Here is a 15,331-nt window from a genome sequence, read left to right as displayed (position 1 = left end):
TTCAGTTGAAAAAACTTGTTTTTTTATTTTATTTCTGGTGTTTTTTAAAAAATGCTAGTAACTTTGGCCACACCTCCAAGGAAAAATCCCTCTTCCCGACGGACTTATTCTCTAGACAATTCAATATTGGTGAACATTTACCGCGAACAATTACTTTTAATGTTTCCAGGCTTTTAAATTGAGTCGGTAAAGAGAAAACAAGATATAAAACGAATTTCGGATTGGAATTCTGGAAAATTCCCCCAGTGTAAAATTTTCTCTCAAAAATTCACCCCCTGAAAATTTCCCTCCCCATGAAAAATTATCCTCGTAGAACATCCCACCAGAAAAAAATTCCTCACCCCCCAACCGAGTTATTTTGCATATTTCCCAATAACGAATATTATACGTAAATAATTGTAAAATTATTTAACTTCAAGACCTTCCCTCTGGGGCTGTAGGGGGGGGGGGGGGTATGATATATCTAGAGGATTAATTATTCAGATTTTCAACTATGCTTAACAAAATAGCAATCTAAAAATTTTGATTAGACAATTTTGAGAAAAAGGGGCTTGGAAGGGAGCCTAGTTGTTCTCCAATCTCTTTTGTCACTTAGAAATGGCACTAGAACTTTTAATTTCCGTTTGAATGAGCCGTCTCCTAATATTTTAGGACCGCTGAGTCGATACAATCAACTTAAAAAAAAAAAAAAAAAAAAAGCATCTCTTCTGGTGAAAAAATACAAAATTCCATATTTTGTCGATAGGAGCTTGAAACCTCTAGAATAAGGTTCTCTGATACTAAATCTGATTGTTTGAATTTCATTAAGATTCTATTACTTTTAGGGGGTATTTCCTCTTTTTTTCAAAAATCAGGCAAATGCTTCTCAGGCTCGTAAACTTTGATTTGTAAGTCTAAACATAATGAAACCTATATATTTGAAATCAGAAAAATAAGCCAATTTTTTTAATATATCTATTGGTATGAAAATTTCGTTTTTAGAGTTTTGGTGCCTATTAAGCAGGGTCGTTCCGTACTTACAGTTCGTAACGAGCTGTTTAATATAGAAAAGGTTTCAGAGTATTTCAGTTTTTTCAACAGGTGGTAAGTACCAAAGGGCTATTTTATGAAATTTTCTAGAAAAAGACTGCATTCAATCGATTTTAACGATAAGCTATTCCTTTTCAAACAGTTCGTCGTAACGAACTGTAGTAAGGAGCGTTCCGGCTCAATAGTAACCGAAACTCTAAAAACAAATTTTTGATATCAATATATACATAAAAAATTGAATTTTTATGCTGATTTTAAATATACAAGTTAAATCAAGTATACTCTTTTCTATCAAAAGCTACAACCCTGAGAAAATTTGCCTTATTTTAGATAAAAGAAGGAAAAATCCCCTAAAAGTGACAGAATCCTAATGAAAATCATACAATCAGATTAAGCGTATCAGAAAATTCTACTGTAGAGGTTCCAAGCTCCAATCTGCAAAAAGTTGTTTATTTTTTGCCACAATAAACATCATGTTTATTTGTTTTTGATGTTTGTTTTTTTCCAGGAGTTATCGTATCGACCCAGTAGTCAAAAATGTCGCGAGAGGGATCATTCTAACGGAAATTAAAACTTCTAGTGCCCTTTTTAAGTAAACAAAAATAGGAGGACAATTAGGCCCCCTCCCACGTTCATTTTTTCCCAAATTCATGGGATCTAAATTTTTGAGATAACCATTTTGTTGAACATAGTCGAAAAATCTAATAATTATTTCTTTGAGGAGCACTTAATCCCCCAGAGTCCCTGGGGGAAGGGGTTGCAAGTTATGACCTTTGCCCGTTGTTTACATATGGTATTGGTTACTGGGATACTGGGGGGGGAGGGAGGGTTCAGCGGGTGGGGGGTTACTTAAGAGGATCTTTCTATGGACGAATTTATCATGGGGTAAGAGAATTTCCTTGTAGGGGGCGCTGGATTATCCATCATAATTTAAAAAAATTAGAAATTAAATAAAAAAACAAGTTTTTTCAACTGAAAGACAGGAGTAATATTAAAACTGAAAATGAAGAAACATTATACGTATATGAGAGGGTTCATTTCCTCCTCAATATCACTCTCTTTGTTCTAAAGCATTTTTAGTATTTTCAAAACAACTATATTATTTATAACAGGTCTCACTGTTGTAAATAAATCTATTATCTTCTCAAAATACGTAGGAATCAGGAATGAGACAATAGGAAACTTTCAATAGATATCAATTCTATAGGTCTCCAGTGCTGTTCCTGTACAAAATTGATGGAATTCTAAATTTATGTTGGTTTAACAACGTAGATTGCTTCAGAAACCGTTGGTTGGCTACACCAACAATAAGGTTGGTGACTTTGAGGTTTTGTATCCTCTTCATCAACTAAATGCTATAGTTAATTACCCTTCAAATTTTTAAAATTTTATACCCCAAAAATTAATTCTTAAAAAGTATACCAATACGTTCCTTAAAGATGTTCTGAAAAATAAGCTACTTCTACTTAGAACAAAATTTGTTCTGTATTGTCTGACATTCAATAATTTTTTTTTCTTTGAAACGCATAATGTATGCAAGCTTATACTATAGTAATTGCCCTTAAGTCATTTGACTTCGACAAGCTTATACTGTTATATAAGGATACAATCGGCTGTTCCCAGCTATTCTTATTGTAGAAGGAGTTTGGTTTTACGTCAATTACCATGTAATTGCTAAATAAATATTTTATAACTAATCTCTGAGCTGTGTTATTAGTCGTATTATTATTTATGATTTTGCATGACCACTAGTATGATGATAAGTTATCTTTCTCAGATTCATCAGCAATGGAAAAGAGGTTGTGCAAGCTAATGGCACAAGTGACTACATCCCCTCTGAAGAAGAACATGATTTACAGTTTTTGCTCAAAGTTGGAATAGTTTTCCACAGTTTTCCTCATGTTGGAATAGTTTTCCACAGTTTTCCTCATGTTGGAATAGAAATCTCTTGCTCTGAAATTCATACTCTATGTCCCTTTATCCGAAAGCAAAATCATTCGGGTAAAAATCGGAGAAGCATTCTACGCCTGTAAAAGTTATCAATCGCAAATCAAATTAGCCCCAAACCCTTGTCGCACCAATTTTTAGCTAATCAGTCAAACAGTTCGGGGTAACGAAATGTAAATAAGGAGCGACCCAGCTCAATAGTAACCAATACTCTAAAAAATGGAATTTTGATACCAATACATACCACAAAGGAATGGGATTTTTATGCTGCTTTTTCCTGATTTTGAAAAAAGGGAGAAACATCTCCTACAAGTCATAGAATTCTAATGAATATCACACCATCCAATTTAGCGTATCAGAGAACCCTATTGTAGAGGTTTCAAGCTACTATCTGCAAAAATGTGAAATTTTATTTTTTGCCAGAAGAAAGATAACGGATTCGTGTATCTTTTTTTCCCAAGGGGTGATCGTATCAACCCAGTGGTCTTAGAATATCGTAAGAGGGAAAATTCGAACGGAAATTAAAAGTTCTGGTGGCCTCTTTAAGCGACCAAGAAAATTAGAGGACAACTAGAACCCCTCCCACGCTCATTTTTTTCCGAAGTCACCCGATCAAAACTTTGAGATAGCTATTTGGTTAACAATTGTCGAAAATTTTAATAACTATGTCTTTGGGGATGACTAAATCCCCCAGAGTCCTGGGGGAAGGGCTGCAAGCTATAAACCTTGCCCATAAGAATTTGAATATAAAAATAATTCACAATGCGATGGCAAATAACCCCCCTTTCTCCCCACAAATCTTCTTTTTACCAAATTCGTCCAATCGAATTATTTATATAGCCATTTTGTTCAAAATTGACCAAAAATCATATAACAAAAACTCCAGGGATAATACAGCCCCTCCAAGTACCCGGGGAAAGTGCTGTAAGTTATGCGCCCAGAGTGTATAAGGTTCTTCTGGTAGGTGTGGTAGTATAAACTTCAGAGAGGGCTTTTTCGATTGTAGATCGGAATTTCTAGTGCCCTTCTTAAGAGTCGAAAGTAAAAGGCCCTTTTTCCCCAAATGTTTCCGATAAAAATTTTGAGAGAGTCATTTGGTTCAAAATAGTTTAAAGAAAAAAAAAATTCGAGTTTGACACAGCCCCCCAGAACCAGTGGGCAAATGTGGTAAGTTAAGAACCGGGACAATTTAAGGTTGTTATGTAATGAGTGGTTGTATAAACTTCAAACGTGGCTCATTTGATTGGAAATCGAAAGTTTTAGTTACCTTTTGAAGAGTCAAAAGTAAACTGAGGTCATCTCCCCCCCCCTCACACAAACCTTCTCTTTCCCAAACATATTTCATCAAAATTTTGAGATAACAATTTTTTTTTAATAGTCCAACAATCAGATAACAAAAACTTTGGGTTCAGCAAAATCCCTCCCAGAGCCTGGGGATGCATTGTAAATTATGCTCGGAAGCATATAAGGCTCTTAGGGAAGAGGTAAGCACCGGATGAGACTCAAATGACTAGAAATTTAAAGTTCTGGTTCCTTTATAGAGAGTCAAATGTAATCTGATGTTAACCAGCCTCCCCCCTCCGCCATACGTCTTTTCCCCAAATGCGTGCGATCAAAATTTAGATATTTTCATTTTGTCCAAAACAGACCATATATCATATAAAAAAAAACTCCAGGGTTTACACAGCTCCCCAGAACCCAAGGACATACAAGGGTCTTATGTAAGAAATGATCATATAACTTCATAGGAGGCTCATTCTATTGGAAATTGAAAGTTCTAGTTTCCTTTATAAGAGTCAAAAGGGACTAGAGGGCAACTAGCCCCCCCCCCCTTCTCTACCTCAAACCAGTCCGATCGAATTTTTAAGATGGCCATTTTGTTAAAATTAGTAAAAAAATCACTTAACAAAAGCTCTAGGGTGAACACAAACCCCCAGACTCCTAGAACAAGCGTTATATGTTATGTCCAGAGGCATATAAGGTTCTTATGCGAGGGTTTTGAAAATAGTTTAGAGGTCAGGTAAGCCAAACCCCCACTCAAAAAAACTTATGAGCGATATTTTTGGCACAATACTGAAAATGAATTATTCTAAAAATATTATCTTTCTATTTTTATAACATTGAAAATAAACATAAAAAAATCCAGTAAAATTAAATTTTGAACTGACGAACTTTCAGCCATTATCATTATACATCATATATTCATTTCAATTTATTAGTTTTTTGCAAGTGCCAACAATGCAGTAGGTTTTAGAATTTAACGGGGAGAGAAGGAGGCAAAGCCTAAACTCTTGTTTGTAGAGATTATAGCTCTTTTCAAGCTTGATTTGCAAATTCAATATAAGTTTCACTTATTTTAAGATTTATTTAATCATTTATACTAGCGCCTATAGTATGTTTTTTTTCTATGATTGTTTATTTAAGTTTGGTTCGTTTTGGGTTTCATTTATTCTTTAATAGTAATTTCTGGTCTTCTTGAGTTTGAGTTATCGTAGGTGTCAATTTTTTTCTAATATTAACTTTAATGTGGCCTTAACTTTTCTTTTGAAAATCTCTTGTTCGGAAAGTTTTTTTTCTTTTTATTAATAGCAGTTGAGAAGGATACTTTTTGTCTACGTTTCTATTAAAATTCTGAAGATCAGCGGAGGGAGGTATTTTGAGGTCCCAAACCTTTCTTTAGTCCTCTCATATTACAGCTTGAAAACTCCTTAAATAATTTCAGTTTAGACGAAATACAGTCGGGCCAATATCTGTATTGGTGCTGCGATCGAGAGGGTGACATTGGAGAGGCCTCTGGGCCATTTTGGTTACACCATTATGCTAACTACACGTTTTAGCTTAACTCCAATTCACGCAAGGCGTAACTGATCTACTTTCACCCTCAAAATCTGGTGGGTGAAATTGTGAGAGCTTTTTGTAGTGACCAGGGTCTTACTTGACGCCCCCAGGAATATTAATTGAAAACCCCTAATATAATGCGTATCAAACGCGGTGCCAAATACCTTCCTTTTACTAAACATGTTATGAAGGGCTGAGATGAAAGATGAAAAAAAGGATAATAATCCTCAATAGATGTTGAGGCACAAGGGGCGTCGAATCGACATTTTAGGTGCTGGGTCTTTTTTACAGGGACAAGTAGCAAGCTTGCAGCCCAACCTTGCTGCGGTGGGATGTTTCACACCGCAGTTTCTTAAAAAGGATGACTTTAAAATCGTGTTTAAAAAATTTTGGCAGTGGCGATTTCAGTGATGTACATTACAATTAAATTTGAGTTCCTTTTTGAAGAGTTTCCGGCTCTTTTTCGAAATGCTCGAAACCTGATCATAGATTACTTTCATAATTATAGGTCACTGTTCAATTTAAGATGGATAAAAATTATTATATCCAAGTCAGTGTTAATTAAGACAAATTTTCTTACAAGACAATTTCGTTGGAAATACCTTTTAAAAAATTCGTTTACCATAGGCTTTAGCTTGACTATTACTTTTTTGCATATACTGCTGAAAATGTGAATCCAGCTATTGCGAGTGGCTGTGAAATTAGATTCTGTACTCGAAGTAACATCAACTGTTTCATGATTTAACTTATTCTTCCTTTAATTTTGACCACTAATCTTGTTTTTTTCACAATATATTTTTTTTTTATTATATAGTACAATTGCACGAAGAAGCGACCAGTTCCTGTGTTAGAGCAAACACTAAAAGTTTATGTCTGCCCAAGTAAGCCCTCTTATGGTTATCTTATGGCTTTCTACAGCTGGGAGTCTTCAACTGTCTGCTGTGATTTCCTACCTAATTTTTTAAATGTATAAAATAACTCTTTTTTTTTTTTATCGTTTTTCAAAGTATCAATAAAATTATAAAAAGATATCCGAGCTCTCTGCTCGCCGTATTTTCGGTATTCAAGATTTTTACTTTATTTGCGACCATGGTTTAAGAATAGGAAAGTTGTCATAGATTTTAATACTCCAGATTAATTTCTGTAAAACCTGACCTATGGTTTGATACGATCATCCCTGAGACACTTAAACAAGAAAAAGAATACTTGACATTCATACTACCGATGCTAAAATCTGATTTTCGTCGTTCTTCAAGCTGGAGGACTGCAAGCCTTCTGCTTGGAAAAGATAATGACACATTCACAGCTGTAAATATAATCAACATCAATATGAAAAATTCATATATTCACCAAAAGTTCATCAAATATCATTTTTATTTATTTATCTGTTTTTTTTATTTATTAATATATTTCATCATATGCCATATTTCATAAAATATTTCATCGAATATAGTTCAACAAAAGTCAATATATAATTCGTCAATCAATATATTCATCTATCATAAATCCATCATATATTCATATATTCATCACATATTCATCAAAAATTCATCGATAGGAAAAAGCAACATCAATATAAGCTTAATCATTATCATCGTTGTCGTTCTTGTTTTGTTTGAGTCGATCTTACTCCAAAAGAAATTTAATACAGACAGTTTTAACTAAAGGCAGTTTATTTGCAAATCATGTGTAAAAATAAAAATCATTCATTACTTACTTTGCTTGTCGGTTTTTATTAACCTAATTCTATTTAGCTCTATTAAAATTCGAAACAAAATTGTAGCGCTAATGAATATTTAGCCTAGAAAGGGATCTTTGCTAGGTAGGTCACATAGAATTATTTAGCTTCAATTGAAGAATAAATTACGTTGTTGTTCTTTGTTTGCTTACTTTTTACTTTTACTTAGTTTTTACTTACTTAACTAGTTTTTTTTACTTTTTACTTACTTTTTACTTAGTCTTAAAGTGAAGTTTCAGACGAATGTTTTCAATTGTATTGAATAATCAGAAAGCATATCCAGTGCACAGAGCAAAGTTTTGACACATCCAGAATTTCCTCGAAACTAAAATTCCGGCTTTTTCATAGTAACACCATCTCTCTACTAGTGCTCGAATATAAATCTTTGGTGTTAACAAAACAGCTATAAGGCAGAATCCAGAAGATTGGGAACAAATGTTGCAAGCATATGTATGGTATGCACTGGAACAACAATATAAATGAAGAGTCTCCTCGCGAAAAGAATTGATAGCAACTCATGATCCACAAAATCATCAGTAACTGATGGCAATTTTGGATTCATATGGTGTGGGTTGCCATTCTCATGATGTGTAGCTCTTGGTATCCCTGGTGCCGTGATACGTGTTTGAATGTAAATGAAGCTCAAAAGCGGCCAGGAGAAGCATGCTGTACTGTTTAAATTGTCCTTAAGAGGTGTTTGGTCTGTACGATTCGAGGCATCATCGTGAAAAGGAACTGTTGTCACCTTTTGTACCAGCTGGTGTGGGAAGTCTTAATTGTAATCATGCTACTGAGTATTTTGCTTTCCTTAGGATATAAGAAACCTATTTATATTCTTCTTTTTTTAAATCTTAATATAAGTTATAGACACAAACAAAAGAAAAAAGACCTTCGAATTAGGAAATACCTTTCTTTTATTTCATCATTCTTTTAAATAATATCTCAAACCTAAAAATATAATTTATAAGCTGAAAGTAAACGTTATTAAGTCTCGCATGATTAAAACAAGTAGCTTCTAATATTCTTGTCATGCTTCATGTTTTTGTTTTTGCTCTGAATTTTGGTAATTAAAAAAAAAACAACCAAATCTCATTATCTATAAAGAGATTGTAATTACATAACAGGTAATTCCCCAACAAATAAGTTTTGCCTCTAAAAGTTATAGCGCAGGTACTAATTGTGGAAAGTCCTTTAAGATAGTCCCATTTAGTCTCCTTTTTCCTTAGTTCATTCTGGACTAGACAAGATGAATAACATAACCGCTGAGTTTATTTCAAGTTACCCAGTTGATGACTGGGAGGAATTGGGTCTGTTTTCAAAGAGTGACTTGGGAATAATAAACGAGCATTGGATGACATTTCCACCACCAAGACCGGGCCAACATTTAGTTTTGGCATTAGTTTATTTCTTGATTACTTTGGTTGGGGTTGGAAGTAATCTTATCGTTATCTTGCTTATGACGAGGTAAGATTTAAATGCTTTAATTTTCATAAGCCTGTAGATGAAATGGGGGGAAATACTAGGAGAATATTAGAATTGAAAAACTGTCCTGAAAAATCTTGCTGGCTTATTGCGATCAAAATGTTCTACAAATATTTTGTTAAGAAAATATATTTAAGGTAAAAGTCGTTACGTTACTCTGAGTATACCTAAACATAAGTCGGAATATAGGGGGCCCCCTTTTCCCCAACCTGCTTTTAATGGCAAACCCGCAGGCATGGAAATTTTTATATAACCCTTCAATTTTATTATTATGACAGAAAGGTTCGCCCCAGCTAGATTTAAATTTTGTAAAATCATAATGTAACACAGAGATCAGATAGTAGAAATATGAAGATAAATATAAATAGAAAAATATAGCAATGCAAATATAAATCTCTTTCCAAATAGAATAATTGCTAATTCCTGGCCCTTCCTTTCATATGTGCCTGGATATAGCCCTTAGGTATTTGCGAAAGTTTGCCAATTTTACTTGCTCGTCTTTTTTCTTTTCTTATTACCCATCAACAGTTTCTTCCTAATAGAATTTCAAAAACAACAACAGAATAGCAAATTTCACTAACTTTTTCTGTTTTTTATTTTGCATCAACGGTTGGCTCCTAAAAGATTCTCAAAAACCAAAATGAAAAAGCAAATTTTGCTAACTTTTGCCTGAAATTTAGGGGTGTATCCAGGCATTAGCTGAAGAAAGAGACACAATTATGGTGAGACACAATTACAAAAATAATATTTTCATGTTAACGGCAATTCCAATAACAACTACAGAACGGTAATTTTCAATAGATATGATTTACACTCTTAGCAATAACTTTACTGTTAATTCTTTCTCTGACTATGTAGTAAGAGCTATCAAAGTTATCAGAACATATTTAGAGTTTATTTTTACTTTGACTCTATACAAAGAGCTCCTAAATTCTTACGAACCGTTTAAGACAAACAAAGATAACTTTAATAGAAAACATATGAACTCTCAGTGAAGGTACAATTAAGAATAAAAAAAAAAAAAAAACAATTATCCTACATGTGAGATGAGATACAAACCATTTTTTTCACTGGAGTTTGACAAGGGGTTTCTTGAAAACATTTTGACTGTAATTATGACTGAACATATGACTATAAGTATCTTGTGATTGCAGCCCTCTGATTGTGATGCGCTCTTTACACTATAGTTATAATTTTATCCCAATGCTTTAAGAATGACACCTGAATCACAAAGGCCGTTTAATTAGAATAAATAGCTCTTTTGAAATTATTCAAAATACTTTAGCGTAAAGAGCGTCGTATTGTGGAGGGGACGAACCCCCTAATATATGTGATAATTTCCGTCCTTTTTAAGTTTTAATGTTGTTCCTTACTTTAGGTGAAAGTAACTTTAAGTTACTAGAAAGTAACTGACAGTTACTTTAATGACGCTGGAAAATCCAGCGCCTTCTTCATAGAAATTCTCTTCCCCATGATTAATTTTTCTATGAAAAGATCCTATCACCTAAACCTCTTCCCTTGACCCCCTCACCATCAGAAGAAATCCCTCCTGAAAAAGTCAATATACTTCCCAATAACTAACGCTATATGTAAACAATAGACTAAGTTCATAGCTTGTAGCCCTTCCCTCGGGGACTGTGAGGGATTTAGTTGTCCTCAAAGACTTAGGTATTCGACTATTCTGAACAAAATAGTTGTCTAAAATTTTGATCTGGTGACTTTGGAAAAAAATGAGCTTGGGAGGGGGCCTAATTGTCCTCTAATTTTTTTGGTCGCTTAAAAAGGGCACTAGAAGTTTTAATTTCCGTTAAAATGAGCCCTCTGGCGACATTCTAGAACATTCAAAAAAATTCAAAATTCCACATTTTTGCAGATAGGTACTCGAAACCCCTACAATAGGACTTTCTGATATGCTGATTGTGAAGGTGTAATTTTCATTTAGATTCTATGACATTTACGGGGTGTTACCCCCTTTTTGAAAATAAGGCCAATTTTGGCAGACTCGTAACTTTTGATGGGTAGGAATAAACTTGATGAAACTTATATATTTCAAAGCAGCATAAAATTTTCATTGTTTTGATTTATATATTGGTAACAAAATTTAGTTTTTTAGATGTTAGGTTACAATTGAGCCTGGTCACTCTTTACTACAGTTCGCTACCACAAACTGTTTGATTAGTGACAGAACATTTATTTTCTTGTCAAAATTGTGGTAAATAGCACTTTCCGTGGTGCAGATTCTTTTTTCAATTTAGATAACACTAGAGTTTAATGTTTCTGTTTGAATCAGCCCTATTTTGATATTCTTCAACCCCTGGTTACAATCTTCCATGACAACAAGCAATAATTATGCATCGTTTTCAATCCTTCTCTAGAAAAATATGAAATTTCTTATTTTCGCAGATTGGAGCTGCAAATTTCTACACTATTCCTCTTACACTTGTTTAATTTCATCATGTCACTGTCAATTTTGTTCTTTTCCCTCTTCTATAACTACAAATATTCTTGCAAAAATAAACTTTAATGGGGAAACTGAAAATTACTGATATTTTTGGAATCTGCATGAAATTCATTTGCTTTTGTTGTATACATTGTTACAAAAAATTTCATTTTGTAGGAAAGTAGCTACTTCAGAAATCGTTTCCCGATTACCATAGCGTAAAATATTATGTCTGGATATTCCGCCAACAGATAACCCCAAACACTTTATTTTAATTACGTGTTTTCATCATCAAACAGTTCATGGTAACGAATTGTAAGTACAGAGTGACCCGGCTCAATAGTAACCGACACTCTTAAAACCAAAATTTTTATCCCAATAGATGCATCCAAAAAATCAGATTTTTAGGTTGATTTTGAATATAAAAGTTCCATCAAGTTTAGTCCTACCCATCAAAAGTTAGGAGCCTGAGAAAATTTGTCTTATATTTGAAAAAAGTGAAAAAAAACCCTTAAAAGTCAGAGACTCTTAATGAAAATCACACCATGAGATTCAGCGTATCAGAGAACCCTACTGCAGAGGTTTATAGCTCCTATCGACACAAAGGTAGAATTTTGTATTTTTTTTGCCAGAAGAACGATCACGGATGCGTGTTTATTTGTTTGGTTTTTGTTTCTTTCCAGGGGTGATTGTATCGACCCGTTGGTCCTAGAATTTTGCTAAATGGCTCATTCAAACAGAAATTAAAAGTTCTAGTGCCCTTTTTAAGTGAACAAAAAATTGGAAGGCAACTAGGCCCCCTCCCACGCTTATTTTTCCCAAAGTCACCGGATACAAATTTTGATATAAACATTTTGTTCAGCAGAGTCAAAAAATCTAATAGCTATGTCTTTGAGGATGACTTAATCATCTTCATTTTGAGGATGATTTAAAGTCTCCGGGGGATGGGCTGCAAGTTATGAACTTTGCCCATTGTTTACATATAGTATTTGTTATCGGTAAGTATATAGAAGTTTTCAGGGGAGATTTTTCTGGTGGGGGTGGAGGGTATAGGGGGAATGGGTTGCGTGTGAGGATATTTCCATGGAGGAATTTTTTATGGGGTAAGATAATTTCTATGAAGCTATTTCTATAATGCTAGATATTCCAGCATTATTTTAAAAACGATTAGAAATTAAATTTAAATATAAAACTTTTTTCAACTGAAAGTAAAGAGTAACCTTAAATCTTAAAACACACACAGTGAAATCCTAAAAATGTGAGGGGGTTCGTCCCCTCTTCAGTGCCTCCCTGTTAACGCTAAAGTACTCTTAGTAATTTCAAAAGAGCTATTTATTCTAATTAAACTGCGTTTGTGATTCAGGGGTCATTCTTAAAAAAAATGAAAATAAATTCCAGCTTTAGCGTAAAGAGCCAGGTGTTGACGAGGGGATGAATGGCCTCATATTACATATATGAGGAAGTTCACCGCCTTGTCAATATCTCGCTCTTTACGCTAAAGTTCGAAATTTGTAAGATAATGGCCGATAAAAGCAGTAACTTGTTTGTATTAATTTCTGGCTAATCTTAGCTTTTAATTTTACCTTTAGCAATTTTGTAACAATGATTTCTATGTGATGATTAAATAAAAAACAAGTTTTTTAACTGAAAGTCAGGAGCGACACTAAAACGTAAAACGAACAGAAATTATTCCGAATATGAAAGGGACTCTCCCCTCCTCAACGCCCAGCTCTTTACGCTAGTGTTTTTTATTCTTTTACAAAGTAGAATTTAGAGAAATAATCAAATTTAGCGTAAAGAGCGGGGTGTTGAGCAGGTGACAGTCCCCTTCATATACGGAATAATTTCTATTCGTTTTAAGTTTTAATGTCACTCCTTGCTTTTAGTAAAAAAAATTGTTTTTTTTTAAAATATTTAATTGCTTAACGTTTTTGAATTAATTCAGGTGTTTATTTTAGATCACAGTACATGAATAATTAAAACGGAATTTGTATATTAACTTTATTCTTTTGGCTAAATGGCTTTCTCAAAGTTTTGATCCTAAGATTTTGAGGAAAAATAGGGTGGGAGAGGGGGCTTAATTGCCCTCAATTTTTTTGGTTAATTAAAAAGGCCACTAAAACTATTAAACTCAATTTACGAACGTTTTATTAGTAATAAATATATGTAACTTTCAAATTAACTTACGTAATGAACTTCTATATTCCTATATTTTCTATTACGTTCGTCCCCTTGTCAATACCTAACTATTTTAAAAAAAATTTCGAATTTTATTCCAGTTCTTTAGGAATGATCCCAGAACCACAAAAAACGATTAATTAGAATAAATAAAATACTTTAGCGTAAGGAGCTAGGTACTGAGGAGGGGATGAACCACCTCATATACGTAATGATTTCTGTTTGTTTTAAATTCTAATGTTCCTCCTTATTTTCAGTTGAAAAAAATATTTTTTTATTTAATTTCTGAACATTTTTAAATTAATTTAATAAAATTAAATTTACGTTTAAAAAGATTTGATTTTGGCTCACCGTACATGAATAATTCAAACGTAATTTGCATATTAATTTTGCTTTTTTGGCTAAATGGCCTTCTCAAAGCTTTGGTCGAAGGGTTATGAGAAAAAAAGGCGCGAGGGAGACCTAGTTGCCCTCCAGTTCTGCTGTTTACTAAAAAGGCTACTAACTTTTAGTTTTATTCACGAACGTTTTTATTAGTAATAGATACAAGTTACACAAATTTACTTACGTAAAACATTTCTATATTTGCATATTTCTATTATGTTTATAAGCGGTTTGTCTCTTCTTCAATACCTCGCTCTTTACACTAAAGTTCGAATTTTGTTCAAATTCTATAAGAATGACGCCTGAACCTCGATGACCATTTAATTAGAATATATAGCTCATTTAAAATTACCAAAAATACTTTAGCGTGACGATTGAGGTATTGAGGAAGGGATGAATCCCTTCATATATGTAATTATTTCTGGTTTTTTTTCAACTTTTAATGTTGCTCCTTACTCTCAATTGAAAAAACTTTTTCATATTTATTTTTTCATTGTTCTTTAAAAAATACAAAAAATCCTGCACCCCCTTCATATAAATTTTCTTCCCCCCACAACAAATTCCTCCTTAGAAACTTTTCCCTGCATAACCTGCAAAAACTTGTTTTTATTTAATTTCTCATTGTTGTTTCAAATAATGCTGGAAAATCTGGCACCCCCTTCTAGGAAATTCTCTTACCCCATGATAGATTCCTCCATGGAAACATCCTCTCACGTAGCCTCACCACCAGAAAAAATACCCTCTGAAAAGGTCGTTATACTTCGTCAGTACCCAATACTATGTGTAAGCAATGGGCAAAGTTCTTAACTTGCAGCCCTTCCCCAGGGGACTTGGAGGGATTAAGTCGTCCTCAAATACATATTTATTTGGTTTTCGACTATATTTAACAAAATAGCTTTCTCAAAATTTTGATCCGGTGACTTTGGAAAAATATGAGTGTGGGAGGGGGCCTAGTTGCCGTCCAATTTTTTGGTTACTTATGAAGGGCCATAGAACTTTTAATTTTCGTTAGAATGAGCCCTCTTGCGACATTCTAGGGTCACTGGGTCGACACTATCATCCCTGGGAAAAAAAATTAAAAAAAAATAAATAAACACGTATCCGTGATCTTTCTTCTGGCTAAAAATGTAAAATTCCACATTTTTGTAGATAAGAGCTTGAAACCTCTACAGTCAGGTTATCTGATGCGCTGAATGTGATAGTTTATGAAGAATCTATGACTTTTAGGAGGTGTTCCCCCCTTTTTACCAAAATAAGTAAAATTTTCTAAGGCTCTTAACCTTTGATCGGTAAGA

At 33.6% G+C, this 15,331-nt stretch overlaps 1 long non-coding RNA gene across 1 annotated transcript in view; it reads left to right on the top strand.

Moving 5' to 3' along the window:
* Window positions 1-6,729, top strand: part of LOC136028648 (uncharacterized) — a 54,589-nt gene extending 47,860 nt beyond the window's left edge. Inside the window, exon 3 of the long non-coding RNA XR_010617858.1 lies at window positions 6,629-6,729. This is a non-coding gene — a long non-coding RNA (uncharacterized LOC136028648). The remainder of the gene's footprint in view (window positions 1-6,628) is intronic.
* The last annotated feature ends 8,602 nt before the right edge of the window (window positions 6,730-15,331 follow it).

This window comes from Artemia franciscana, chromosome 7, assembly GCF_032884065.1.
Source record: "Artemia franciscana chromosome 7, ASM3288406v1, whole genome shotgun sequence".
In the NCBI taxonomy this organism is placed as follows: Eukaryota; Metazoa; Arthropoda; class Branchiopoda; order Anostraca; family Artemiidae; genus Artemia; species Artemia franciscana.
Note: the sequence above shows the minus strand (reverse complement) of the source record. Positions and strands in the feature narration are given on the sequence as shown.